At 40.7% G+C, this 27,733-nt stretch overlaps 1 protein-coding gene across 7 annotated transcripts in view; it reads right to left on the bottom strand.

Annotated features, from left to right (window-relative positions):
- Positions 1 to 27,733, bottom strand: part of TMEM108 (transmembrane protein 108) — a 386,458-nt gene that overhangs the window by 346,306 nt on the left and 12,419 nt on the right. For 5 of the 7 annotated variants that reach the window (XM_073333196.1, XM_073333192.1, XM_073333191.1 and 2 more), the window contains exon 2: positions 19,688 to 20,062. The exons of 1 other annotated variant lie outside the window; for it this stretch is intronic. The gene's annotated coding sequence lies outside the window, so the exon portion shown is untranslated. Of the gene's footprint in view, positions 1 to 19,687; positions 20,063 to 25,747; positions 26,652 to 27,733 lie in introns of those variants that run through there. One more of the 7 variants, XM_073333194.1, reaches the window with a different exon arrangement.

Genomic DNA, 27,733 nt, shown 5'->3' on the forward strand with positions numbered 1-27,733 from the left:
GGCGCTCTGGAGGCTGGACAGTAATTCCCCGAGATGACCAGCAGGAGGTGCTGCTGGGTGAGTCTGTGCCCCATGACACCCAGCCAATGGGAGCTGCAGGAAGCAGTGGGGCTGCATTCAGCCTGTGGGCCACAGGTTGCCCACCACTGCAACAGAGCAACAATGTCCATGTCATGTGTGTAGATATCTAAGGAATTGTATTCTTCCAAACTGGCTCCCATATGGAAATAACCTTTCAGGCCAGATTCTTCTTTTGGATCATTTGACAAAACAAAATACTGGAAAAAAATCTGGAAGACATTTTTCAATTAAGAACTTGAAATTGCATGTAAAGGTAGGGGGGAGGAGCCACCAGGAAGAACAATTGGAGCTAAACTGGAGCTTTCTTCCTGTAAGAATACTCTAGAATCAGGGAAATTACTGTGAAGTAATGTATAGCCTAGGTAGAAGCCTCTTGAAGAAAAATCAGTGATCTGCTTATGGTAAATATATTTCTAATTTTAACAGTTACAAGAGCAATAACAAATACCCCAAATACAATTTTCTAAAAAATCTACAAGTCAGACATATGACATCAAAATCCGTTAGATCAGCTATAAAATATGAGGTGGCATCTCACTGAGACACTGTTAAATCAATACAATTTATAAAGCATTTGATTATTTATTTAGTACCTAAATAGGAGGCATGCGCTAAAAAAAAAATAGATGGGATGCTGATATAACAAACAAAAACTCAGAATATTTTCTGATTTGTGGTGGTGTTAAATCATGTATCACAGTATAAATGAGTATTCAAGCTAACAGATCAATCACCCTGTATATTGTACATATAAGATATGAAGGAAAAATAAATGGCTCTCTTTGTGGACATCAAATGCCTGAAACAACACAATTTTGCAACATAATATTATAGGAATGTGTTAAGATTCAGTTGTTGCCACATTTGGTAATCTACTAAATTCTGTTTGTGAGACAATACTTGTCTGTGGACATAGAATTCTCCCCAGTACTGTGCCTCCTAAGTGATACAACATCACTGAAGCTGAAACGCAAAGAAGGCGACCTCATAAGAGACTGCAAATACTACTGGCAATTGCAAAGAGAACCTTACTGAACAACGAGGTTGGAAAGCACTGTAATACATTCATAGCCATGTTCAAAACCAATAGTCCATATTCAAAACCAGTAGTCCATATTCTGCTTCCTTGACTTACTCTAAAGACTTACAAGAGTATTAGTGAAGATGACGAGCCAGATTCTGATATCATTTACAATGGTGTAAATCTGGAGCTATTCCACTGAATTCAAAGAAGTTACTCTGGATTTATATTGCTATAAATGACATCAGAATCTGGCAAGATGAACCCATGGAGCAGGACACCATGTGACATTTCTAAAAAATCTCTTTATGAAGAGTTGTAACTGATGAGATCTGGACTGTAGTTAGAAAAGAATGATTTGTCCTATGTACTTAAACTGCTGGGAAAGACAAACATTTTCCCTCTGTGAAATCGAATTGTGTGTATATTACTTACTTAAATTATCCTGTACTGAACTACTATGGAATATTAAAAAAAAAAAAAAGCTTAAGGTAAGACCTCCCAGAAATGTGAACATCTAGGAGTAAGGAAACAGCTGATGAAATAGATGGTTGCCCTGAGCTGATTAGTATGGTTTATCTATGATTGCTATGAGGAGACTTTCATCAGTGTATCCAGGAAAAAAGAGTGAATAATTGTAAATGCAAGGTAAATAGGTAATGATTATTGCAGAATTTAAGAGCAAATAAGTCATTCTGGTGAATGACTTGGGCTGATAAAAAGGAAGAGATGAGGCAGAGACAAATAACTAGTCATTACTGTGTGTGTGTAATGGTAAGGGAGACAAATGTAATAGGGGATTTGGCCAGCATTCTTTAATCAGAGCAAGCAGTAGACCCAGTAATAGTACCTCACAAATTGAAACCCTAAGTGCTGGGCTCCGTCCATTCCCACTGAAGACAATGGTATAGAAGGGAGCTCAGTAGCTCACAATCTCAGGGCGCAGGGACTGATTTTCAGAGGTGCTGAGCAACCACATCTTAGTCAATTAGAACAATAGGTACTTAGTGCCTCTGAAAAATCAGGTCTTTGGTAACAAGTGAACTGGAGTCAGAGGCTGTTACTGGGGATAAACTAGGTTGAAAGATGAATGTGATAGGACCAGAAACCACAGGATAAATTCCCTCAGTTTTTAGGACTCCCAAGCCTGTTGTCATTGTTTTCTCCCTAATGAAAATTGTCTAGGAGCTATTAGAATAAACCTTATAATATAACAAACAGAATTTAATCCTCTTGTAGATGGTATAAAGCTGAATAAAAGAAAATGGTATGCCAGGGTGGTGAAGTAACAAAAGACACCTGGAATACCTGAAAACTTTTTCATATAAATTATTTTTACTGATGCTAACGATCCTGAGCACTGTGGTCAACAATACATGCACTAGATAATGAATCACAAGCCTAGGCTATAGGGACAGGCTAAGCTTCATGCCTAACTTTTACATATTTATTCTCCTCCTTTCAGAAAATTGTAACCTAAACTATGTAATACAACACTGGTGCTAACTACATTCAGTGTGGTACTTTTGTTATAATGTTGGCTTTACTAAAGAGAAGTGTGGATAAACTGAATATTTTGCTCAAAAATCTTGTTTAGCTTAATTGATTACAGCAATCTCTGGAGAATACCTGTACTATTTTATAAAGAGAAATACTCTGAAGTATCAGATTCTTCACCTTACCCCTCAGTATCAAGAGGCTTCATTTCTCACCCTAAGATTTCCAATGCACTTACACCCAAGTTTCTTCCTACACAGCAAAAGAAAAATGTATGTATTGCTTATACTCCTAACCTCACACCTTTTGGAACCCTCTGAATCCCTCGTTTGTGACTTAATCTTGAGAGAAAACCAACTACATTAAAAACTCTTCATTTTCTATGGATTTCTTTCATGAAGTGTGTTGCTCTCCTTCATAATTTGATACTGAAAGAACCATCACAAGAAACCCTTCTTATTAACACAGGAATCAAAGTTGTTGACAAAAGGAATATCACTGAAACAAAAGGTGATTGAAGTGGGAATGTTTACTGAACAAAGCTTAGTTTGGAGCTATACGTGGTAATTGCCAATCCTACAGGAAATCTATTATTTCCATGTATCCCTTAATAATGAGACTGCCCCACCTCTCCAAATTTTACAAAAAGTAGAGAAAATAAAGTAGGGAGGAAAAAAAACAGTAATTAGCAAATCTGGTATTCCAAACTATAGAATGCTATTGTCTTTCCAACTATTGTTCCTTCTCTCTTTAATTATTATTTAATTAATAATTTAATAATCTCTCTAAAGATTATTGAATGAACTATTTACAATTGCCGTCTGGAATTCCTTTCTTCCAATATCATCCTTTACCCTCTCCAATCCAGTTTTTGCCCCTTGCAGTTCACTCAAACCACTCTTGCCCAAGTCTCTAATGACCTCTTCCTAGCCAAAGCTCAGAACTAGTACACCATCCTCTTTGGACTTTGGCAGTTGCCTTCAATATAGTTGACCATGATCCTCCTCTTGAAATCTTGTACTCCCTTCGCTTCCGTTACTCTGTCTTACCCTGGTTCTCCTCCTATCTTTCTAATTGCTCCTTCAGCATGTCCTTCAGAAGATCTCTTCATCTACCCTTCAGCTTTTTGTGGGGTTTTCACAAGGCTTTTTCCTTTATCTCCTTATTTGTAAACTTAAATTCAACTACCATCGCCATACTGATGACTCGCAGTTCTACCACTCTACTCCAGACTTGTCTCCTGTCCAAACTAAAATCTTGGCCTGTCTCTTTGACATCTCCTCATGGATGTCTGCTCAAGATCAACATGGCTGAAACAGCTTTTAATCTTCTCCCACAAGACTACCCTTCTACCTCCTTTCTCAATCATAGTGGACAACACCACCATCCTGTCTGCATCACCATCAGGCAATTAACCTGGGTATCATCTCTAACTCAGACCTCTCTCCAGATCCTCACTTCCAGGATATATCCCAATCTTGTGTAACCTCTCTAAGCTATGGCCCTTCTTATCCATCCACACAGCTAAAATGCTCATCTAGGCTCTCATCACCTTGCGTCTTGATTATTACAACATCCTTTCTTTGCCTTGACAGATGCAATCTTGCCCCACTCATATCAATAAGAACATAAAAATAGCCATACTGGGTCAGACCAAAGGTCCATCTAGCCCAGTATCCTGTCTTCCGACAGTGGCTAATGCTAGGTGCTCCAGAGGGAATGAACAGAACAGGTAATCATAAAGTGATCCATTCCGTGTCAACCATTCCCAGCTTCTGGCAGACAGAATGCAGCTGCAAAGATCAATTCCCTAGCCCACCATCTCACCTCTTCCCTCTGCATTCCTCAACTGGCTTCCCTATCTATTACATCAAACATAAACAATTTGTCTTCAGTCTCCACCTTATCTATCATCTCTTATTCAGTATCAAGATATTGACTTGCACCTCTGAAGACCCATGATGCCAGCCTCCATCATCCGCTTGTTAAATTTTCAAATAAGCATCTTTGTGCTTTCATCCATGTTGCCCTCACACTGGGGCAGATTCCTCGTAAACATCTGCAAAATTATCTCATTATCCGCCTTAAAATTCTCCTTTAGCATGATGCCTACAAAAAACTTGACAATGGTGTGTTCAGACCACTGCCTATCATGCTGATTCATATTGTCTCCTTTTTTTCCCAGTACTCCCTGTGATGTTACACCCCATAAGGCTTTATGAAAATATGCTTATAAATGTATATATGACAGAACTGGAATATGTTTTATGCTACATATGCCATATAACATATCTCTGTAATGGTTATGAGCTACTGAATCTATTCATCCTATTTGTATGCATGTATCATTTTTGTGTGTTGAAGTTATGAATATTGTCTAAGTAGCCTTAGTAAAGCATTTGGTCAGTTTCTTGAGAAAGGAATGTGCAAGTTAAGTGCCCAATCAAGAAGCACTTAACAGACAATGGATCTTGGAAGGCTCTAATCCACATACGAAGTTTACTTGAGGACATTCCAGGTAGCACGTGAACCATGGCTGCTACCTGTAAGTTCTGAGTCATGCATGGACATGTGACTTGCCCATGTGACTCCAAAACTCCATCTTGTAGCTGGGATTCTACACAGGGGGAAGGAGGGGTGTCCACCCACAAAAGAAAGTCTATTTAAACGCCAGGGAGACCTCTCCATTTTGTCTTCAGCTGGCTTGAGAAGAGAGCCTCTCCACCCCCAAAGGATACTTGGGAAAAAAAATTGGAACAAAGGACAGTAACCACAGGGGGTGTAAGTGGTTGCCGGACCCAGATTAGAAGGAGACTAGTCTGTAAAAGGAAGCTTACTGGAACACCTCTGAGGATAAGCTTTTATCTGTATTTGGTTTTCTTACTGTATTAGGCATAGACTTGTATGTTCTATTTTATTTTGCTTGGTAATGCACTTTGTTCTGTCTGTTACTACTTGGAACCACTTAAATCCTACTTTCTGTATTTAATAAAATCACTTTTTACTTATTTAACCCAGAGTGTGCATTAATACCTGGGGAGGAGGGGGAAAGCTGTGCATCTCTCTCTCTCAGTGTTATAGAGGGCTAACAATTTATGAGTTTACCCTGTGTAAGCTTTATACAGGGTAAAATGGATTTTAGGTTTAGACCCCATTGGGAGTTGGGCATCTGAGTGTTAAAGACAGGAACACTTCTTAAGCTGCTTTCAGTTAAGCTGCTTTCAGTTAAGTTTGCAGTTGTGGGACGTGGTTCAGACCTGGGTCTGTATTTGTGGCCAGCAAGCGTGCCTGGCACAGCCAGGCAGGGCTCTGGAGTCCCAAGCTGGCAGGGAAAGCAGGGGAAGAAGTAGTCTTGGCACAATAGTTGGCAGCTCCAAGGGGATTTCTGTGATCCAACCTATCACGCTCCCTTATCTATCTGTATCCTACTCCTGACAGAATTCTGCACTGATGTGGGGCCCCAGAATTCATATGGCCTGCATATTTCTGTGCCCCCCACGCAGAAAAAGACACAAGAAATCTGTGCGGGGATACGCGTCTTCCCTGCCAGTGTGTCTGTTCCAGCATATCTGGAGCAGCTTCACAGATGCAAATCACTGCAGGGGGAAGAGGCTTGGCGTACGTGCCTGTGGGGGAGATGTTGATCACCAACAGTGGGTGGGCCTGGCCAACAAGAGAGAGAGACTCTGTCCCTCTCTCGATACTGCTGCTCGTGGGGTGTGGAGGAGGATAGGTCTTTTTGTTATGCAGGAGGAAGGCTCTGTCCCCAAAGCAGAAGTGTAGCAGCCTACCTGCCTAGTAAAATGTAACTTCTTGAAACTTGAAAAAACACATAATTAAATATTAGTATTGTTTTACTGAAAAATTGTTTGTTTTTAAGTTAAAGCAAATAGCTTCTGTTTTAAAAAAAAAAAAAACCCCACATTTTGTTAATGTTGCTGGTTAATTGATCTCATTCTGAGGCAGAAATGTAGCAACCAGTCTGCACAGTAATGTTGTTAATTATTCTATTGTTAGTTAACTGTTCCCATTCTCAGTCAATTGCCTGAGGAGCATAAAAACCTGTAGATGTTTTAAGGCCTCTACATTGCCAGAGCGATGTAAAGCCTTATAAATGACAGTAAGGGAATCAGCTAGGAAAATTTGTGCTTTCTCACTTTTTTCCTGTGCCAAAGTGGCACAAAGGGGTTAGATTTTTACTTACCCATGTTTTAAAAAAAAAAAAAAAAAAAGACTTTTAAGGGCAAATAAAACATTTACCAAGCAATCAATAAAAAGTCAGGACAATCAGAACCAAGCACTTTCCAAAGTACCCAGCTAGGTCCAGGACAATGACTAGCAAAACTGTGTGACTTTCATGTGTGAAAGTCTGAGCAATTTGAAATGACATTTTTTACTTTGTTTCTTCTGTTTGGTGTTCTGTAACATAATTTAAATGAAAATCCAGGATTATAACTGGAATGCAGGGTATTAAGTATTTGTAATTTAACTTTCATGTGTTTAGGAAATTGAGTAGTTAGTGATGTTTTTCTGTATTAAAGTTTAAATAACTTACCAAAACAATTGAAACTGGTGTGATTACATTGTCAAAATAATGCAATTTGCAGAATTTTTTATTTTTTGGCGCAGAATTTTTTGGCACAGAATCCCCCCAGAAGTAGTATCCACTTGTTGTCATACAGTTAGACTGTCACTTCTTTGGAGCAGGGAGCATCTTTTTATTCTCTTGGTTCTGCACCTAGCACAATGCAGTCCTGGTCCATGAGTAGGGCTCCTAGGCACTACCGCAATACAAATAAACAGGCCCATCTATTCGTGTAACCTACCGTAAAAGCTTCAAGCCCATTACTTCTGAGACGTTCCTTTGTAAAAAGAAAAGTCACTGAGTTTTGTGCTTTTTTTTTTCTACAAATATTTAAGCTTTACATTTTTAATTGCATTTTTATAAACAAAGCTAAACAGGACTTTGACATTTCTTTGAGTTTTCAACTGATCTAGCTTACTGATGAATACACATTACCCATGCTTTTTGAAGCGCCTCTCTGTTAGGACATAAAAGGCAAATGTTGCTAAACAAGACATTCACATGGCAGAACCTTCAGAATGCAACAAAGATTAAAACAAGCCATTTTTAGGCATACCAGAAGGTGCACGGCATGATTTCCCTCAAAGAGGAGAGGAAAACTTCTGCTCTTAAATATACATGGTAGATCTCATCTGCCTGAAAATATTATTCTGTCTATTTTGATAGAAATTCCAAAAATAGAGAGAGTAGATAATCAGATGTGAGCTCCTCTGTGTGAATCTGAAAGAAGAATTTAACCCTAATTGAAGAACCTTAATCAGGCAAGGACTCACACCATGTTTTCATTCTTTGATATATGATCTGTGATTAAAAACATTGCTTTATTATGCTAACCTTTTTTGGCTAAGCAAGCCAGTTTGATAATTAGCTCAGGTGGTAAAAGCAAAGAATGCTCTCTCTGCAAAATGTTTTGGGACAAATTGTACTCTGTTACATCCATGCAGCCCCCTTGAAACCAGTGAGCCAGCTCCTCAACTGTAGCACAGAAGCACTCAGGTAGAGTTCAGCTGACGTAAATAGGAACGCCCATATGTGCAGGGGTCTGAGTTATTGCATTCCAATTCAGGGCTCTGCCTTTAAAATTGTAATTCCATAGACCTAAACAAACTCCTCTTCTTTAGCATTTACCTGTAGGAAGTTATAATGAGTTCTGTTTGCCTTTGTTGTAACTGTGATTCTGGGTATTTTTAATTGCACCCCTTTTCTTGAGTCAAGCTATTTCTAAAAAAACCCAATACACTACAGCATTTTATTATTGTTTACAAGCTCCTTTAGTTGTGTGCAGAGACCCAAATTTCAAATCAATGTCAAGTTGTTTCTTTTACCTATTTTAATTGGAACACATCTTTAAAAGAAACCTCTGAAATAATAATTTCACTGAGGTTTGGTTGGCATAAATGAGATGTAGGGATCAAATTTTTTAATTTATACTATTTTGTTTCAGTTGAAGCACTAGACTGAAATGATGCAGACACAATAATTAAGCTTGGACTCTTACTATAAAATACAAATTAATTCAATGGCAACCTTGCATATTTTCCTTTTTGTTATAAGATAGTATTGATTTTCTTAATGTACAATACTACATAATACAAAGTATTTTCTAAGAGAATTTCACTAGGATGGAATGGGTGAAGAATTTTTTGCTTTCTGTGAACACCTCTATTAAGGGAATTTCTACCTCTCAACATTTGAACAATACTGCCACAACTGCAATATTCAGGCTGGAGCCCCCTTGCTGTAAGAGAGGGAACTGCTGGCAGAGCATTCTCTACAGAAATCCCTTCCCACCCGATCTGAAATATACCAAGCCTGTTGATCTTCAGGGCATCCTGGAAGGCCCATCTTTCCTGCCCCCAAGCATTTGAGACTGTTAAGGGTAGGGCAGGGGAGCTACGGAAAGGATGGAGTAGGGTTGGAGTCATTGTTTTGTTTGTTGGATTATGAATGGCTTGGTTGATTGTTGGGTTTTTGTTTTGTTTAAGAGTTGCATCTAACTATAGTGTGTGTTTGTTTGCATGCAAAACTCTACAACACAAACAATTTTCAGAGAGAACTGGGTGCCACAGCCTTTGGATAGGTGCCTTTTTATTGGTATTAGGAATCAAAATAAATAAAGTATACCCTGTTCCTGCAAAGTTATATGCATGTGCTTAACTTTACACACTGTGAATAGTTTCATTGACTCCACTGGGACTATTCACGTTATGTAAAGCATGTGCACAAGTCTTTGCAGACTCCGTTTCTACCACCACTGTATCTACTAGTAATAAATAATAGTCTGTTAAAGACCCATGTGAATCCCAGTGCTAAAGCTCTGGAAAGATAGAAATTGCTTTAGTTGGCTGATCATTTTTTCTTTTTTTTTGTATATAATTAAAGAACAAGGAAGCAAACAATGTATACTAGAATGAAAACAAGGCAGTAAACCCAGGAGATCCATCTTGTCTTTTGCTCCTTGCCACAGACAAGAAAGTAAGTCAATGATTTTCAAATGACAAGGATAAAATCAGCAGAGGAAAAATGCAACTTACAAATTCTGACAACTAGATAGACAATATAGATTAAAAACTATGGAAATACTAGAGAGTGTCTTTTTTAAAGTTGTACTAGAAAGGGCTGAACATCATAAGGAGCCTTGATTGGGGTCAAACACAATTAATCTGTATTTTACATTTGGATATTGTCTTCACAGAACTTTCCCTTTTGTTAACTTTGTTCTTTGAAGTCTGTAGAATTGTATTTTTTTTTCTAAATGTAGCACTGTAGCCCTCATTTTTTCCACTTCATAATAAAAATCTTATCCTGGTCATGCATTTCCAGGGATTTCTAGAACTTTACAGTCCATTGTCCTTTATACAGCCTTTGTTTTGCTGATTGACTGAACAGATAATTCATTGCTATGTCTCTTTTCCTTGATCTAAAGCAAAACAAAAGTGAGTTTGCAGTTTTCACTTGGTGGAATTAAGGGATGCAGTCAACTGTTAACATAACAGGACTTCTCAGTTTGCATAAATATTAAACTAGAGTGCTTCAATTTTAACCCAGGCAGGTCTACTTAATAATAAGCGAGGGGAAAAAAAGTTTTACTTCATAACTTCTTTACACAGGAACTGGATTATTGCCTTGTAAAGCTGTGCAAATTCTTCCACAGGGATTCCTATATTAACTGTTGTAGCTCAAGTGAAGTCAATGGAACTGTCACATTTTATAACAGCTGAAGATCCAGCACCCCTGACATAAATAAATCTTACATTATAATTCAAAAGTGTTTGTCACTTAGAAAAAAGCTAAATAGATCATATTAAATATACAGCTGTTATTCTACCCAATGAGAAGATTTACTTACAGATATTTTGTACAGTGGATTAAATTTTTGTAAGTAGATCAATCTGTACACTTTACTTTGCACTGGTAGGTACTCCCATAACATGATCACTCCCACTGGATTGCTTTCTCTCTCCAGCTTCTGATCAGAAGCAGATTTAAAAAAAAATGTGAGCAAGGTAATGGACAAATTGAGGGTTTTGCTATATGAGGGAAGTGTTTTCTATTCCAGTGAAAGTGTGCCACATGACACATACCTTCCTTTTCACCTTTAGCATTTTTCTTCATGTTAGTGGCCCGTCATTTGTCCGTCTGTAATCCCATCCTTCTTCTAGTTCTCCCTTCTTTCTCTTTAATTTCTATTTTTATTCTTTCACTCCATTCCCTTCTGTTTTCTTTACTGTCCTCTAGCTCCTTGTTTTATCTTATTGAAAAGGTACTCAGACATCATGATAAGTAGAGTTTCCCTATCCTTTCACTTTTCCTTCATCCTTCTTCCCGAGTCTCTTTTCCAGCACCCCATTACTTCCTTACAATTCTTTGACTGCAAATCACTGTATTTAATCACTCAAAGCAATATTATCTTTTCCCAAAGTTGGGCTGTCTACCTTAGGAGCTAAACACAGGGTGGGTGTTGCTAGTGCAGTTTTTGGCACACCAACAGCGGCAGTGAGAGGCTTCTGAAGACCTTATGACAAATTCTGCAACTCCTTGGGACTTACACCACTGTAACACAGCAGAATTTGTACGCTGTGAGCAGAAAGAAAAGACTTTCATGCCTTTGAAAATCCTCCTGTGATAACTAAACTTGGAGCCACCCATCCTTTGTTTAGTTCTAAGGTGGACAATCCAACTTTGGAAAAAGTTGGATATTCTGAAATGTACTGCCGTGATTCATTGGAAGCATTTACTTTTTCCAGACCCCTTATTCATAGCTAAAGAGAAGAATCATCCCAAAAGAGAACCTCTTTGTTAATAATGTCATTGTGGATTGGACATAGATGAGTAGGTGAAGTCAAAAAGGAGAAACTATTATATTGCTTACAGATAGGCAACTGTTTCTATGTGTATAGTAATAAATACATTGTTATTGCTACTATAAACAGGTCATCTAAAATACAACTTAAGTAAGGAGGTTCTTAGAAGTCTTCTGAGTCTCATAAGACCATACCATAGCAATAGAATGTACCCGTCTGGAGTAATTTAAAATTACTGTGGATCTTTGCAGATAAGACACACTTCTCTCCCAGTAAACTGAGTTTAGGTATTGTTAAGGAAAAGTTAGCATATCTGACTCCATTTTGGTTTGGGGCCCACCATTGTCTAAAAGCAAGCACATAATGCACCAGGAGGAGTGTTTCTTAGATACTGCATTCCTGTGAAAATCCTCCCCACCTTGTTTCCAGCTTGTTTCGACTCCCGGTTTCTGTTCTTTGTCTGTTCCTAACTCCCTGCCTCCTGGCCTTGATGTGAGCCTCCCATCCTGATAAGAAAAGTTACTGATGTATTGCTTAAGGACCATGTAATGTAGTTGAAGTAATGGTTTAGCATGGGAAATGTACCTAGCAGGGATAGGTGGTAGATGAGGGAAGGATTTGTCTATTGGCTAAGGTTTCCGATGCACGAAGGCAACATGCTTTGCTAAAAGGTATATAATCTTTGTATAACCTGTATGGGGGGTCCCCTCCTGATTAGCAGGGGGGCACGATGCTCGAGCGTAATAAATTTAGTATCTTTGGGAACTCTGCACTTGTGGACTTTGTTCGTGTGCCTCAGCCTAGACTCGAACTGAGCGTGACCTATCGGGTATAATTCACAGCAGTTCCTGTGCGTGACCTATCTGGTATAATTCGTAGCAGTTTGGAATTCATAACAAAATTCACGCTTTGAAAAATAGCAAGCAATAATCAGGAAAGGGACACAAATCTGTCCATGTATTATCATTTGTCTCATACTTGGAATGCAATATCCTCAGGGCAGGGACCATCTCTTTGTTATATGTTTGTACAGTGCCTAGCACAATAAGACTCTACCTTTAAATGCTATCACAATACAAATTATAAATAATAATATCCACCAACATAATCTTTGTTTCATGGCAGAAATAGAAGAATTGATATGTGTATGTGTGCATTCACACACTTTAAAGAATGTTGAGGTTGCAAAATAAAGCGCTAAAAGTTTCAAAATGTCAGGATTACGGTTATATGTGGACAAGCAGAATTTCTTATTTTATTATAGCTTTCAGTAGCAGAATCACTCTCTCCCCAATGTATGTGTAAATATAGTGTTATAATAAATCATAATACTGCATATACTTGTACTGAATGTATTGCAATGTCTTCTCCCCTTATATTTTAGGGAATGTCACTGTAAAACACAGTTTTATTTCTTTTAATGGTATTATCCTGAAATTTCTTTAGCAGTCTTGTATCTATATTTCCACTAATCTTTGACAATATGTACAAGGGCCCAATTCTTCAGGCTGATTTAAATGAATGGACTCTTATACCCATGCAGGCCCCTATTAAAGTCGATACATAAAGAGATTTTAAAATTTAATAGGACCATTATGATAATCTAGTCTGAGCTCCTGTAAATATTACACAGTCCTTAATATCATCCAATGATCCCTACATGTAGGCCAATGCTTGTGGTTGAAATAGGTCTTATCTTTAAAAAGTCATTCAATCTTGATTTAAAGACTCAGTGATGGAGAATTTATCACATTGATAAATGTGCTCTGGGAGGGCACAGGCATCTGCCTACATAGATCAGCTTGCAGGATTGGGGCCTAAATTGTTAATTTGAAAAGTAACTTCTAAAAGTGTACCTGCAAAACTTATGGGAACATCTGTTCAGTCAGATTAAACAGACAATGCATTCATAAACACTGGGCTTTTTGCATGCATAAATTGATGTGCCTAAAACATGTCTGCTTTTTTTTCTTCAAGGTTTAAAAAAAAAAAAAACTGGAGCAAAGTCTCCTTTGCAAGACCACTCCTGAGCTCATTTAGGGAGACATTAAAACTCTGTAGAAGAAGTTTCTGGGTTCAAGCCACATCATGTACTATCAGAAAAAAGCTGTATTAAAACAGAATTACATCATCTTTGGGAAACTTACCATGTGAACTGTGTGATTACTGATATCATCCTACTTTTTCTTATTGAAGTCTTCTAGAAAATGTTTTTAACCTCTTTTCAAAGGAAAACCGTCTCCTCTGCTTATATTCTATATTACACTAAGCCCTGGGCTACACAGGGGCAGGGGGAGAGAATCTATCTAATTTACGCAACTTCAGCTGCGTGAATAACATAGCTGAAGTCGATGTACTTAGATCTACTCACCGCGGTGTCTTCACTATGGTGAGCTGACTATTGCCGCTCCCCTGTCGGCTCTGCCTGCTCCTCACGGTGGTAGAGTACAGGAGTTGACGGGAGAACATTTGGGGTCGATTTATCGCGTCTAGACTATTCGGCGGGTAGTGTAGACATACCCTTATTTATGTTGTCAGTGGTTTGTACCTTTGGCAGCATGTTTGTTGTTCATAAACTTTAACTTATTTTGTGATTAAAAAACCCAGCATTGTTAGATATGGAAAAAACATATCTTATCTGCCTTTATTAGGCCTGAGCTCTTTAATATGCAATATCTCCTTTCTGGATATCATCTGTCAGTTGTATTAAAAGTGGTTTTAAAATGCCACAGTAAAGCTATCTGGATAAGAGTCTCTGCAATTCTTCCAGAAATCAACATTCCTTCTATCATGTTGATACTTTATTCATAACAAAAATGGAAATTCAGATGTGCTGCTTCTGCCCATTAACAATGCTTAAAAATAAATTAAGATCAACAAGATTTTTTTCTGGAAAGAAAGCAGGTTAGCAAAAGGAATAGTTTGCCATGGTCTTTTGAAATACTACAATAGTGATAGCACCTGACACCTAAATATATATTTTAATTTTCTCCAAGAAACATTTAGATCCAGACTGGGTTTATACTTCACAAATGGCAAGAGAGAGCACAAGAAGCCTCTTTCCTGCAGCCATGTACAGAGGTTAGGCTCAGTCTCAGACCTCGTACTCTGAGCTCAGTCTTCCCACCACAGGATACAAGTTCACTGAGTTCAGTGGGAATTATACCTATCCTGCAAAGGGACAAGGCCCCTGAGAGTAAGGAATGTTCAAAACTAGCCCTAGCAGCAGTTCCAGCTTCCCATAATGGGCAAGGATGAGTGATTCTTAACTTTGTACTTGGAACATAGATGCCACAGTGATTGGTACACTAGAAATTAACAGAGAGAAACAGTAGCCCAAGAACAGTCAAAACTTCATTCTGTAGTAGACACACGTCATCTCAGGGGCTGAAGAAAGTCCAGGATAGCAGCTCAAACCCAAGTAGTGTAATAACCTCAATTATCTGCACCTCATTTATCTATTACTCACTTTTATCCAACCCCAAACATATACTAACCGCATTGAAAATTTTAAAAGTCTGCCTTCTATCCAAACTGACTCAGTGTTTCAAAACTGAGCAGATGCAATCAGTCAGAAGCAAATGCAATATTTAAAAATAGATATTTTGTGAGACTTAAAATATTAGATGCTGCAGTTGGAGTAGTATAAATTATCAAATATACTTAGAAAATGCAAAATGAATAAGAGAATAGAATGCCTCAGGTTGTAAACATGAATTTAAGAAGAAATTAATTATAAAAACAAAATTGCTAGGGCACATCAGTATTTTCCTCCTACATTTTTTACTCAACATTTTCTTTATTTTCCTTTCCCATTTTGCTGCTGCCAACACTGCTCTTCATAACTCAGCATCATGGGCCCACTTGAGCAATTCAATTAGGGGAGTAAAACAATATTAGTTCTTATTCCCTATGTTTGCTAACAGACCAAAGATAACATTATCAAGAGTGCCTATATGACTTATGAACTTAAGTCCCATTTCCTAAAGTGATGTTGGAGTCTGAGTCTCATTCAACATCAGTCTAAGCACCAAAGTCACTTTTGAAAATGGGACTTATTCTCCTCAATCACTATGGCATTTTTGAAAATTTTCCCCATCATCTGTATAATAAGATCTGAGAACATAGCAAGGGTTTGCCTTCAATATGCACTCAAAGTCATGGCAACTCGGGCTGAATAAATGCCACAGTACATTATGGCAATGCTAGGGTTACCCAATCCTCCAGGATTGGCCTGGAGTCTCCAGGAATTAAAGATTATGTGATGGGATGAAATCTCCAGGAATATGTCCAACCAAAATTGGCAACCCTAGGCACTGCTGAACTCTGAGATTAGCTAAAGAGCAGCTGTGTTATCCCACGTAAATGCAATTGCACCAGGCTTACCCTACCACAAACTGACATTACCTCACTTACACCCAGACACCTGCCACCAAGCAGCCTCCAAATTCCCCCGTAGCCCCAGAATCCTCTAACCCTCCCAGCGCCTCCTACTTGCTCCAGGAATTCCCTGGTTGCAACAGCCCCAGCAGCACGTAACCATCCAGCTACATACTCCCGACCCCCAAGACACTCTGGAGCACCCAGCCAGATCTGCCAAGTTTTGTGAAGCTCCCTGACCTAACCATACCAGTGCGCGGGGCAGGGTGTGTTGACCATAATCTGAAATTATAGATATATGCAAGTTATTTGCAAAAATGCAAATAAATCTCAATAAGTAATTTGCATAACATGTCACACTTTGAGCAGAACAAAAATTTGCAGCTACACAGTGTATGTGTAGGACACTGTCACCCGAGAAAGGTTTGCTGTTTAAATCTCAAAGGCCAACCCATTCACACACTAATTAAGCACCTCAAAGTTAGTTAACGATGGTTAACAACCTTAACTCTGAATACCCCTGATTTTGTCTGGTATTTCAAATGTATGATTTTATATTACTGCAGTGCGAAAAACAATGTGTTCCAAAAATGAATACTTGAAGCAGGTCTTATTTTAAATGATCATTGCAGGTCATTGGTTTACATACACGTACGTGTACACACACACACACACACACACACTGCTGCTGGCATGATCAGAACAGACTTAGAAATGGCTGATTAAAAATTTCTTTCTATAAGTCCTTTCCAAAGCAACTGAATTCACACAAGTTGGAATCCTATAAAATAATCATGTTGCTTTTCAGGTAATATATACTGCACTTTCAGTGAGCTGCTATGCACATTTATTCTGGTCGGTGGCAAAGAACTCTCATCAACTTAAAGGAGAGATGGATCGGGCCCTGTGTGTAAAATTCCGTGCTCTGAAAAACTAGATCATATAAATTATGCACATGAAAGTTAATAAAGTGCAAACCTATAAAAAGAGTTACATGACTAGACTAATATAAGAAACGTCTATGCCAATTATTTTTACCTGATGAATTTACTGAGGTTTCAAGCAGGCAAATAGATATACTATGTACAACACACTATGATTATTTTCTCTGTCAAATCTGTAACGGATATTAGTAAATTTCTCTTTTTATTACCATAGAATTGCATAAGGGGTCTGTTTAGCACCGTAGAGATTTATCAGAGGGGTTGCCTTGTTAGTCTGTATCCACAAAAACTATGAGGAGTCTGGTGGCACCTTAAAGACTAACATTTATTTGGGCATAAGCTTTCATGGGTAAAAACCCCCCACTTCAGATGCATGCAGTAAAAATTACAGATACCGGCATAGATATACTGCACATGAAGAGGAGGAAATTACCTTACAAGTGGAGAACCAGTGATAACAAGGCCAATTCAGTCAGGGTGGATGTGGTCCACTCCCAATAATTGATGAGGAGGTGTCAATAGCAAAAGAGGGAAAACTGCTTTTGTAGTGAACCAGCCACTCCCAGTCCCTATTCAAGCCCAAATTAATGGTGTTAGGTTTGCAAATGAATTGTAGCTCTGCAGTTTCTCTTTGAAGTCTGTTTTTGAAGTTTTTTTGTTGAAGGATGGCTACTTTTAAATCTGTTATTGAATGTGAAGGGAGACTGAAGTGTTCTCCTACTGGCTTTTGTATGTTATAATTCTTGACGTTTGATTTGTGTCCATTTATTCTTTTACGTAGAGACTGCCCAGTTTGGCCAATGTACATGGCAGAGGGGCATTGCTGAGACAGGATGGAATATATCACATTAGTAGATGTGCAGGTCAATGAGCCTCTGATGATATGGCTGGTGTGGTTGGGTCCTAGGATGGTGTTGCTAGAGTAGATATGGGGACAGAATAGGCAATGGGGTTTGTTACAGTGATTGGTTCCTGGGTTAGTGTTTCTGTGGTGTGGTGTGTAATTGCTGGTGAGTATTTGCCTCAGGTTGGGGGGCTGTCTGTAAGCGAGGACTGGCCTGCCTCCCAGGGTCTGTGAGAGTGAGGGATTGTTTTCCAGGGTAGGTTGTAGATTGCTGATGACGTGCTGGAGAGGTTTTAGCTGGGGGCTGTATGTGATGGCCAGTGGTGTTCTGTTATTTTCCTTGTAGGCCTGTCCTGTAGTAGGTGACTTCTGGGTACTTGTCTTGGTCTGTCAATCTGTTTCCTCACTTCCCCAGGTGGGTATTGTAGTTTTAAGAATGCTTGATTAAAGATCTTGTAGGTGTTTGTCTCTGTCTGAGGGACTGGAGCAAATGCGGTTGTATCTTTGGGCTTGGCTGTAGACAATGGATCGTGTGATGTGTCCTGGATGGAAGCTGGAGGCATGTAGGTAATAATAGCGGTCAGTAGGTTTCTGGTATAGGGTGGTGTTTATGTGACCATCACTTTTTTGCACTGTAGTGTCCAGGAGGTGGATCTCTTGTGTGGGACTGGTCCAGGCTGAGGTTGACGATGGGATGGAAATTGTTGAAATCCAGGTGGAATTCTTCAAGGGCCTCCTTCCTGTGGGTCCATATGATGAAGATGTCATGAGTGTAGCACAAATAGAGGAGGGGTGCTAGGGGACGAGAGCTGAGGAAGCGTTGTTCTAAGTCAGCCATTAAAATGTTAGCATACTGTGGGGCCATGCGGGCACCCACAGCAGTGCCGCTGACTTGAAGGTATAAATTGTCCCCAAATATGAAATGGTGGTGGGTGAGGACAAAGTTACAAAGCTCAGTCACCTAGCGTGCCATGGCCTCATCAGTGATACTGTTCCTGACAGTTTGTAGTCCATCCTCATGTGGAATATTGGTGTAAAGAGCTTCTACATCCATGGTGGCGAGCATGTTGTTTTCAGGAAGATAACCGATACATTGTAGTTTCCTCAGGAAGTCGGTGGTGTCTCGAAGATAGGAGTGCTGGTAGCATAGAGTCTGAAGAGAGAGTCCAAATAGCCAGACAATCCTGCTGTAAGAGTGCCAATGCCTGAAATGACGGGGCATCCATGCATCTGAAGAAGTGGTTTTTGACCCACGAAAGCTTATGCCCAAATAAATCTGTTAATCTTTAAGGTGCCACCAGACTCCTCATTGTTACTGTAGAAATTGTTTACTACACCTATTCTTTTGCCAGTTTAAATAACTGACACAGTGAGGGCCCATTTCTGGCCCCACTTGTGACAACAGGAGCAAGAGCAGGCCCTGACAAAAAGAGTACAAGATACTCAAGCATCTATTGTGTGAAAAACTGGGAGCTACTGGAACTATGTGTTCCATTGTGGTCGTGTGAATTTTAACAAAAACAAAACCCAGCACCAAGAACACAGACAATCTCTAACCAACAGCCATAGAACAAAATGTATGCTAAGCTCTGCTGCCCAATCACTGTGGGTTCTCCTGCATCCCATCCATCCTCCATCATTTGTCTGGAAGTTGTATACTTAGCCCTTTATTCTGTCTTCCTACCTTTCTGCAAAGTGCTTAGCACATAATGTAGGCACTATATTTAAAAAAACCAAACCCAAACTCACGCATGTGGTATTGTCTACACTTTGAGCGGGGGTGTGATTCCCTGCTGTGATGCCTGTCTGAGAGCATAGTCATGTACTCGAGGTGGCTAGCCCGTCCCGCTGGTCATTCTGACACAGATACATTTTATTTTTAGTGCGCCAGTTCGATGAGAGCTAGTGGCAATATGTCTCAAGCTGGGAATCAGTGCAAAGTGCAGACATACCCACTTGCAATACAATAGAAGGTGAACCGTACCATTTAGACACAGCCCTATACTGGGATTAAAATGAAGCCATACTAACCCCTCCACAAAGGCGAGCCACCTCACTGAAACCGCCCTTCAGTGGGAGCTTGTTACTCCTCCCGGCTGCATTAGTACAACTCCGTGAACTGGAACAGGAGGAAAACTGAACCATGGTCTCATCTCCTTTCCACCCTGGGTGGAGCACTGTGTGCTTCATGGAGAGCACTGAGGGAGCAGTCCATGTTCTGTCTCTGAATGCAGGTAGTGCAGGTATGCCTGGTCCTCTGACAGGCTGTGCAGGGGTAAGGGGTGAAGAAAAGCTCATTGGATCTTGCCCCCCACTGCACCTTTGTAAGGGCCAAAACAACCTGGGTGGTCTCCCAATCAGCACAGGACATTTTATAACTGTATGACAGCTGGTTTTTCTTGTACTCTGCAAAAAAAAAAAAAAAAAAAATCACTAGAGCAGAAAGAATAGCCATTGCACTTAGTCCAAAAAAATTTTCTATTTAATTTTCAAAACAAGACTCAAAGTCTCCAAGAGCCATGGACTTCCCCCGGCATGCCTTACCAGATGAATGTCAATAAGGCGATTGTGTTTTATGGGGGGAAAGTGATATTTAAAATGTTTTCTTTAGTGTTAGATACTAACACTGTTAATTCTGACGACATCTTATCTAACTTAAAGTAAGTCAGGTCAACAGAAAGGCTTTGCCAGAAGACAACAACAAATGGTTTATTCAATAAAGGTCATCCAAATGGTGCTATTCATCATTTAGTTGCATAGTGAACTGGAACCCAGCTTTCATGTCTAATATTTCTAAAACTAAGTACGTTTCTGTTTCCAATACTAGTTTCACTTCAACAAATGTCACAATGTTTTGAAGATGCAGTGGGGAAACGTTCCTTCCGATTTAAAGGCTGTGCAGGTTTTGACAGGTCTGAGCTATGCTCTTTATGGCTTTGTTTACCTCATTTGAGAACAAAATGACAATTCCCTGTGTATAAATAAGTTGAAAAAGTGTCATTGCAGCAGATTTTTTTCTTTTGAAGTCAATGTAACAAGGCTTTTAAAAAAAATGAAATATCAAGTAGAAAATAGACAAAGATTTGCCTGGTTTTGATTTTGTTAGAGACTGCCTAGAGTTTGAGGAGGAAGAGTTAAGTGTCTGTTCAAATTGTAGCCTCTGTCTTCCTCCAGTTTTGCTAGTTGAAGTTTTCATTTTATGATAGCAAAGATAACCTTCTGATGTATCAAAGTAATAGCAGGTAGTAAAGACAGTGCTCCCACTAAAGGTCCCTGGACCTTCTCTGTCTACCTTCCTACCAAAGAAGGAAAAATGAGGGGACAGAAAGGCACTTTATTCTTTCTTTCATCCATGCTGAGCCTCAGCCAACAGCTATCTCCCATGCCTTTCCCACTCCCTGTATCAGCTGCTTCATCACGCTGTAGAGTAAAAGTAGCCAGAGAATGGAGTTATTGGTTATGGGAGTGGAGGACAGACAGTGGCCAAATACTCAGTATTGATCAGTGCCCTGGGGAGTGAAGAGAAGGGGCTGGCCGTTGCAACTCCTGGACCTAGATTCCAGAGGAGAAGAGGTTCTGCTAGCTATGATCCTCAGGGAAAATTACTCTTTGACGCAAGCACTGAAGGATGGGGTGAAAACCATGCATCAAGAAAGGAAATAATGAGTTACTAGGATGCCAAGGAGAATGGAATAAGTGTTCAAAACCCGAATATCACTTCCAGTTAGCTCTACCCTTGGTTTTACCTTGTGACTTCTTGGATAACTTGCAGAATGATATCCACGGTGAGCAACGACCTAATCTACAGTCACTGATCTGCAATGGAGCTATGGTACTGATTCTGTTTACTGGTAAGCACCATCAGAAGAGGATTTTTTGGTGAGGGAGTGTGGGAGTCTGAGTGAGGGACAAAGTAGTTCAGGCAAACTATACACTTTTCAAAAGTGTAGCAAGAACTGCTCCTTATGTGTGATCCTTGGTAAACAAGACAGACAGAACAGGGACTTGAGCTGTGCAAAAACATGTCTGTCTGTAGCTGTAGTTGTTTTCTTTAATAAACACCTCCTTTTTAAGGACTATACTTTTATCTATCTTGGTAAGGCCCAGGCACAGTCGGGGTGGCTAGCTCCTCCTGCCACTCATACTGCAGTGGCTATATTCCATTTTTAGTGAACTAGCTCAATGAGAGCAGTGCCAGTATGTCTCCTTGAGCTTGGAATCACACCCCCAGTTCCAAGTATAGACAGTGTGACACCCTGGCACCCCAATATTCACCACTGTCATGTAATTAGGATATGTTTTGTACAAAGTATGCCTTGTGAGGTATCATTCTAGAAGTCTTGATCTGTTAGACATTAATATATTGTTGGATTGCATGTGCTATCGTCGTATGTGAAGTTAGGCTATGTCTGTGTTACTGAAATATGTTGTGAGGTTGAAAACATCCACAAGCAGCCTTTCAGTTACAACAGTAAAAAGGCCACACAATGTTAAGGGCTTATTGAGGAAATGCACACAAGCACGAGGATTACCCCAGGAACTGTGTACAATAGAAACCTCTCAGAGATAGCACTACACAATAGGAACTGTTTAACTCAGGTCACAGCAAAAGAGCTTTCCAGCAAGTGGGAAGAAGATATAAATGAGGGAAAATGATGGGTCTCATCATGATGTCACTCTCCCTACAACAACACACCTGGAAACACCTGAGAAATAAAGACTGAACAGGGGGAATTGACGGTCTCAGGCTAAAGGGATTTCTAACCTGTGTATGAAAACCTGGGAAAGCCAAGCTGCAAAGCCAAGAAAGCTTGTGCCTTAATAATCTACCACCCTGTTTATCACTCAGGTTGACCATTTACTAACTTATAACCTATCTAGTATGTTAAACTCAGTTTGCAGTTTTGTTTATTTACTAGGTAATCTGCTTTAATTTGTTTGCTATCACTTAAAATCTATCCTTTTATAGTTAATAAACTTATTTTATGTTTTAATCCAAACCAGTGTCCGTTTGACTAAGGTGTCTGAGGAAAATCTCAGCTTGGTTACCACAAGTGTGCATGGTCCTCTTCACATTGAGGAAGAGGCAGACCAAGTGTTAAACTCATATACTGGCCAGATTTGACCAGGCCAGGACAGTACTGCCCTGGGGTCCTAGGCTGGTGATTAGAGAGCCTGCATGTGACTGCCTGTGTGAATGCTGGTGAAAGTGCAAGCTTGGAAGGCTTTGCAACTTGTCACAGCAGCACAATGTGAGAAGGAGCCTAAGCAGGTGGGTCAGAGGGCTCAGTGGTACCCCAGTTCCAGATGGCAACCCAGGGGAACCCATCACACATACCCACTTGCAATGTTCAGAAGCTGAACTGTGCCATTTAGACACAGCCCTATATTGGGGGTAGAATGGAGCCATACTAGGCCTTGCACAAAGGAAAGTCCCCTCGCTGCAACATCCCTTTAAGGGGATACCCCACCTAGAGTGGCGGAGGTGCTTCCCAGCCCCAGAGCTCAAAGCTCACAAGGTCGTAATTTGGGTTTTTATAGGGAAAAGGTGTTTGAAGATATAAAAGCAGTATTCCCCCAATAGTATATGTGATGCCCATCTAATTATGGATATTACATATTTCCACATACATATAAATATACACTACGCAAAGATTCAACCACTCTAAATGAGACATTTTGCTGAGATCCAATGTAACATTTTGTGTGCCATGACAAAACTTGCAAGTGAACATTTCTGTTGAATGCATCACTTTAGCACTTGCATACTAGTCTTTCGCCTCCCACTCTTTGGTCACAGTTCATTGCTACAAAATTTCTGAAGTGAGACGAGTTGTGGCATGAACCTGGAATGTAATCACAGACCTTTACACCTTCAATCTAAAGATCTCCCAATAGAGTTAATGCAATGGCATGCCTCACATGTTTCAGAGAAAAATTAGCCAGACCTTTTGCCATTATTATTATCCACTGTTCTGATTTCTAAAATGCACAACATGGATTTAATGTTTGTTTAAATTACACTTGCAACTTAATTTAATACATACATGACCCCCACAATCAGTTAGGGTTATCGATAACATTTTCAAAATGGAGTATGTGTAAAAAGAGTGTATTTGGCATCATTGTATTAGGCACTCATGTTACACAGTGGTTACGCTATGTATGTGCCAGCCAATTATAGCTCAAGGAAACATAGAATCTGCTCCAGTTGTTATAGAAAGAACAACATCATTCAATTGCCATCAAGCTTCATCTCATGAGCCATATATGAAACTCAAATACCACATATGGCATATTGCTAAAAAAACTGTTTACGGCTTTTGCTTGAAAGCTATATAAAGCTGTTCATCAAATATACCACTCCGTGACAGTGGTTTAGAAATCAAATTTTGCACTGTTCAACTGTCAGATACAGGTAGTACGTGCAGAATTAATATTCCATACAGCAAGAAACCACACATTGTTTCTAGAGGATTCATAGAGCATTCACTCCCCGAAAAATATTCGAGAATGCTTTTTCATTCATTTTAGCACTCTTATTCCATGTCTGGGTTAATTGTTTATAATCAGATCCATTTCAGCTGCATGAATAATAGAATATAGTAGGATTAGCCAGTAACCAGCACGTATAGTTATACTGTGAAATTTCTATGAATTAAGGAAAGAGTAAAGTAAATAAATATTAATTTGCAGATAGGTTAAAAAAAAGGCCTGGCCCTACGAGGAGGGCATTGAGAGTACCCAGTACCCTGCTGGATGGGTATCATGTCAACAAAAAACAATCAAATTAGTTACATGATAACATATATTATGTCTTGTTTGAGGGGGATTTGATCAGAACTGAAAGCTGAGATGCTGCCTGTTTCAGTTAGTATGCTCTCTGGCCTTGTTCATGCTAAGAACATTTTAGCAATCTTCCCATTGTTGGTCTATCTTAGGGCAGGGATGGATGCCATGGTGGTAGAAACATCCGAGTCCAGCCTACATTAGTGCATTAACCAGGGAGTTGCACTGGTGCTTCCCGGGTGGTAGAGGAATTGCTAAAAATTCTAAGTGGAGACACTGCCTCTTTGGCACAATGAGCACAGGGTCCAATTCAACACTCAGAGATGTCAATGGAAAGACTCCCACTGACTTTGATGGGCACTAGATTGAGGTCCTAGAGGACAGACCAAGAGCATGAAAGTTTTGACTGGAAAACAGTCAGAGAGGAGCAACTGTCTCTTTTTGCATCAAAAGTGCATATGATTAAAAGATCCTTCAAAGACAGCTACAAAGGCAGGTCAGCCTAAAACGCACTCCAGTATTTTATCTCAACTAACAGCAAATAACATATAACCATAATAACCAATTTGGTTTGAGAGATCCCTATTATGCTAAGCAAAGAGATAATGGAAAATATTAGCAGAGACATGAAGACAGCTAGATACTGGGAATGAAAATGAAGTCAATTGGAGTTTTGGGTATTCAGCATCTCTGAAAAGCAAATCATAGGTGTCTCAGGTTGGATACTCAAAAAACTGAGGCATGCAAAATTAGTAAAATTAGTACACATTTTTAAAAATTCACTTTAAATTAAAAAGTCACTTGCCTAATATCATGCAGGTGGTTAATGTCACAGCTGGAAAAATAACCTATAATTTTGACTCATAATAACTTCCTTTAACTCCTGAACCCCATTCCACACTTATATTCAGGCTACACACTATAGCGTAGGTCAATATAGGTTATGTCGCTCAGGGATGTGAATAAGCCACACCCCTGAGCGATGTAAGTCAAACCGACCTAGGTGCCAGTGTGGACACCGCTATGTCGGCATGGAGAGCTTCTCCCACCGACATATCTACCACCGCCCGCGGGGCTGGAGTAATTAAGTCAATGGCTGAGCTCTCTCCCATTGGATTAGAGCATCTGCACCAGCAGCGGTACAGCGGCACGGGTGCAGCTGCGCCACTGTAAGCTTTGTAGCGTAGTCATAGCCTTTATGATCCAAGAAAGAGCTATATGACAAAGAAGACCTCACTTGCCCCCTGAGCTGGTGAATACATAGAAGATTCAGATAACTGACTATAACAGGGTGTGACTCACCACTGTGGCACCTCCTGCTGGCCGTCCTGGGAATTAGCTCTGGTTTGCTGGTGTGCCCCCATCTAGTGGTGTCTTGCTGCTGTCGCTTCTGTTGTCAGGACCCATGTCGCTCTTAGGACTGCAGTGTCCTCTTCTGCAGTGTACTCCGGTTGTGCCCCACTCAGTCTGTTTCTCTGGTCCTCTTCCCCACTCCCCTAGCACCTTCTCTGCCCTTGTCTCAGGGCCTCAGTCTGACACTCCCTCTTCAGGTACCCTGTTGCCCACAGGCCCAACATGCCTGTTGCCTCCCTGTTCTCCTCACAAGGGGGATTCTCCTGGCTCTTTCTCCCTTTCATTCTCCAGATGAGGCCTCTGTTCCTCTCTTCGGTAGGGGCATTCACTCTTAAAGTGTCCCTGCTGTCCACAGGTGAAATATTCTCCCAGGTTCCTGGTCCTGGTACCTGAATTCCCCTCTTGCTTCCTCGGATTCTTCTGGACTCCCCCTCGCAGCGATTTAACAGGTACAATTGCTGCTTTGCTAGTCCGGCCATACAGGTCTGCAAGTATTCATGTGCCTCCCATTGTCTCTGCTGGGCTATGAGCACCTGCTGTAGCAGGATCTGAAGTGCCCTTGCTCCTTGTCGGCCCCTTTCCACAGTGGCACCGACCTTGGAGTCCAGTTCATGAAGGCCCCAGAGCCCTCCTCAAAGAAGGCCTCTGACTCCATTTTCTCCACCTTATGTGTCCCTTAGTCTCTCAAACATCTATACCAGGTAATAGTCTCCACAGTCCTCTCTCTCTTCCCCTTGTATCAGGGGTGACTATTTACCCGTGTTCTCCACCACGTGTAACAGGGCACGACTCACCACTGCAGCACCTCCTGCTGGGCGTCCTGGGAATTAGCTCTGGTTTGCCAGTGCGCCCCCATCTAGTGGCGTCTCGCCACTGTCGCTTCTGCCATCGGGACTCGTGTCACTCTCAGGACCACGGGTCCTCTTCTGGACATAGTCCTCTGGCTGTGCCCCACTCATTTCTCTCCCCCCCCCTTCCGGGGAGCCAGCAGTCCTCTGTCCAGCCACTGGCCTCAGTGACAGATTGCAGTCCAGGGTCTAGCCACCTGCATCAGTGACAAACTGCAGCCCATACTCTAGCCACTCCCCCCAGTGGGAAGTGGGGCCAAAGCAGGGAGACCCAGGCCCGCCTGCCCGCTTCTCCGGATCCCAGCCCAGGGACCCTCTAGCCAGCAGCCACGCACTGCATCAACTCCAACCCCTGCTGTCTGTTTCCCTGGGCCTCTATCCCGCAGCTCTAGTACCTTCTCCACCCTTGTATCAGGGCCTCAGTCTGGCAGCAGTCAGCCGGGAGCTCACTCATGCTCCCCTGGCCCCACCCAGCACTGCTCTGGCCATGGTGCTCTCTCTTCTTCCACCTTCAGGGCCGCCAGTCCTCCCTCCTCAAACTCCAGGGAGTGACTCCAGCTGTTCTGTTCAGAAGCCCTTCTTGTATGGCCCAGCCTGGCCCTGATTGGCTGTCTCTACAAGCCCTTTCCTAACTGGCTGCCTCCTGCGCAGTCTCCCCGGGGCTGCTTTAACTCCTCATCTGCCAGTGTGGGGCAGATGCCCCATCACACTGACATAGAAGGAAGTGACTATTCGGCTGAGAAAGCCAGAGGCGATGCACACTTACTGAAGTGGGTGTTTCAGTATTCACTCTATTGCTGGGATTATAACTCATTCTTGGTGTCGAGAATTTGGGAATTTTTAAAACATTTTTATGAATAATATGTGATCAGTTTACTCACTCACTTTGTATTGCTATTCCTTGAATGTGAAGGGTTTAAACTCTACTATGGAGACAAGGGAAATAAAACAGCTGGACATCATGTAGGCAACAGGTCTGTCTCGACTGGAACCAAATGCATCATCAAAATGTGAATGGAATCAATACATGTGAATGGAAGACCCAACAACTGGACTAGTTAAATGACCAGCAGCCAAGAGCAAGTTA

Source organism: Lepidochelys kempii, chromosome 2 (genome assembly GCF_965140265.1).
Source record: "Lepidochelys kempii isolate rLepKem1 chromosome 2, rLepKem1.hap2, whole genome shotgun sequence".
In the NCBI taxonomy this organism is placed as follows: domain Eukaryota; kingdom Metazoa; phylum Chordata; order Testudines; family Cheloniidae; genus Lepidochelys; species Lepidochelys kempii.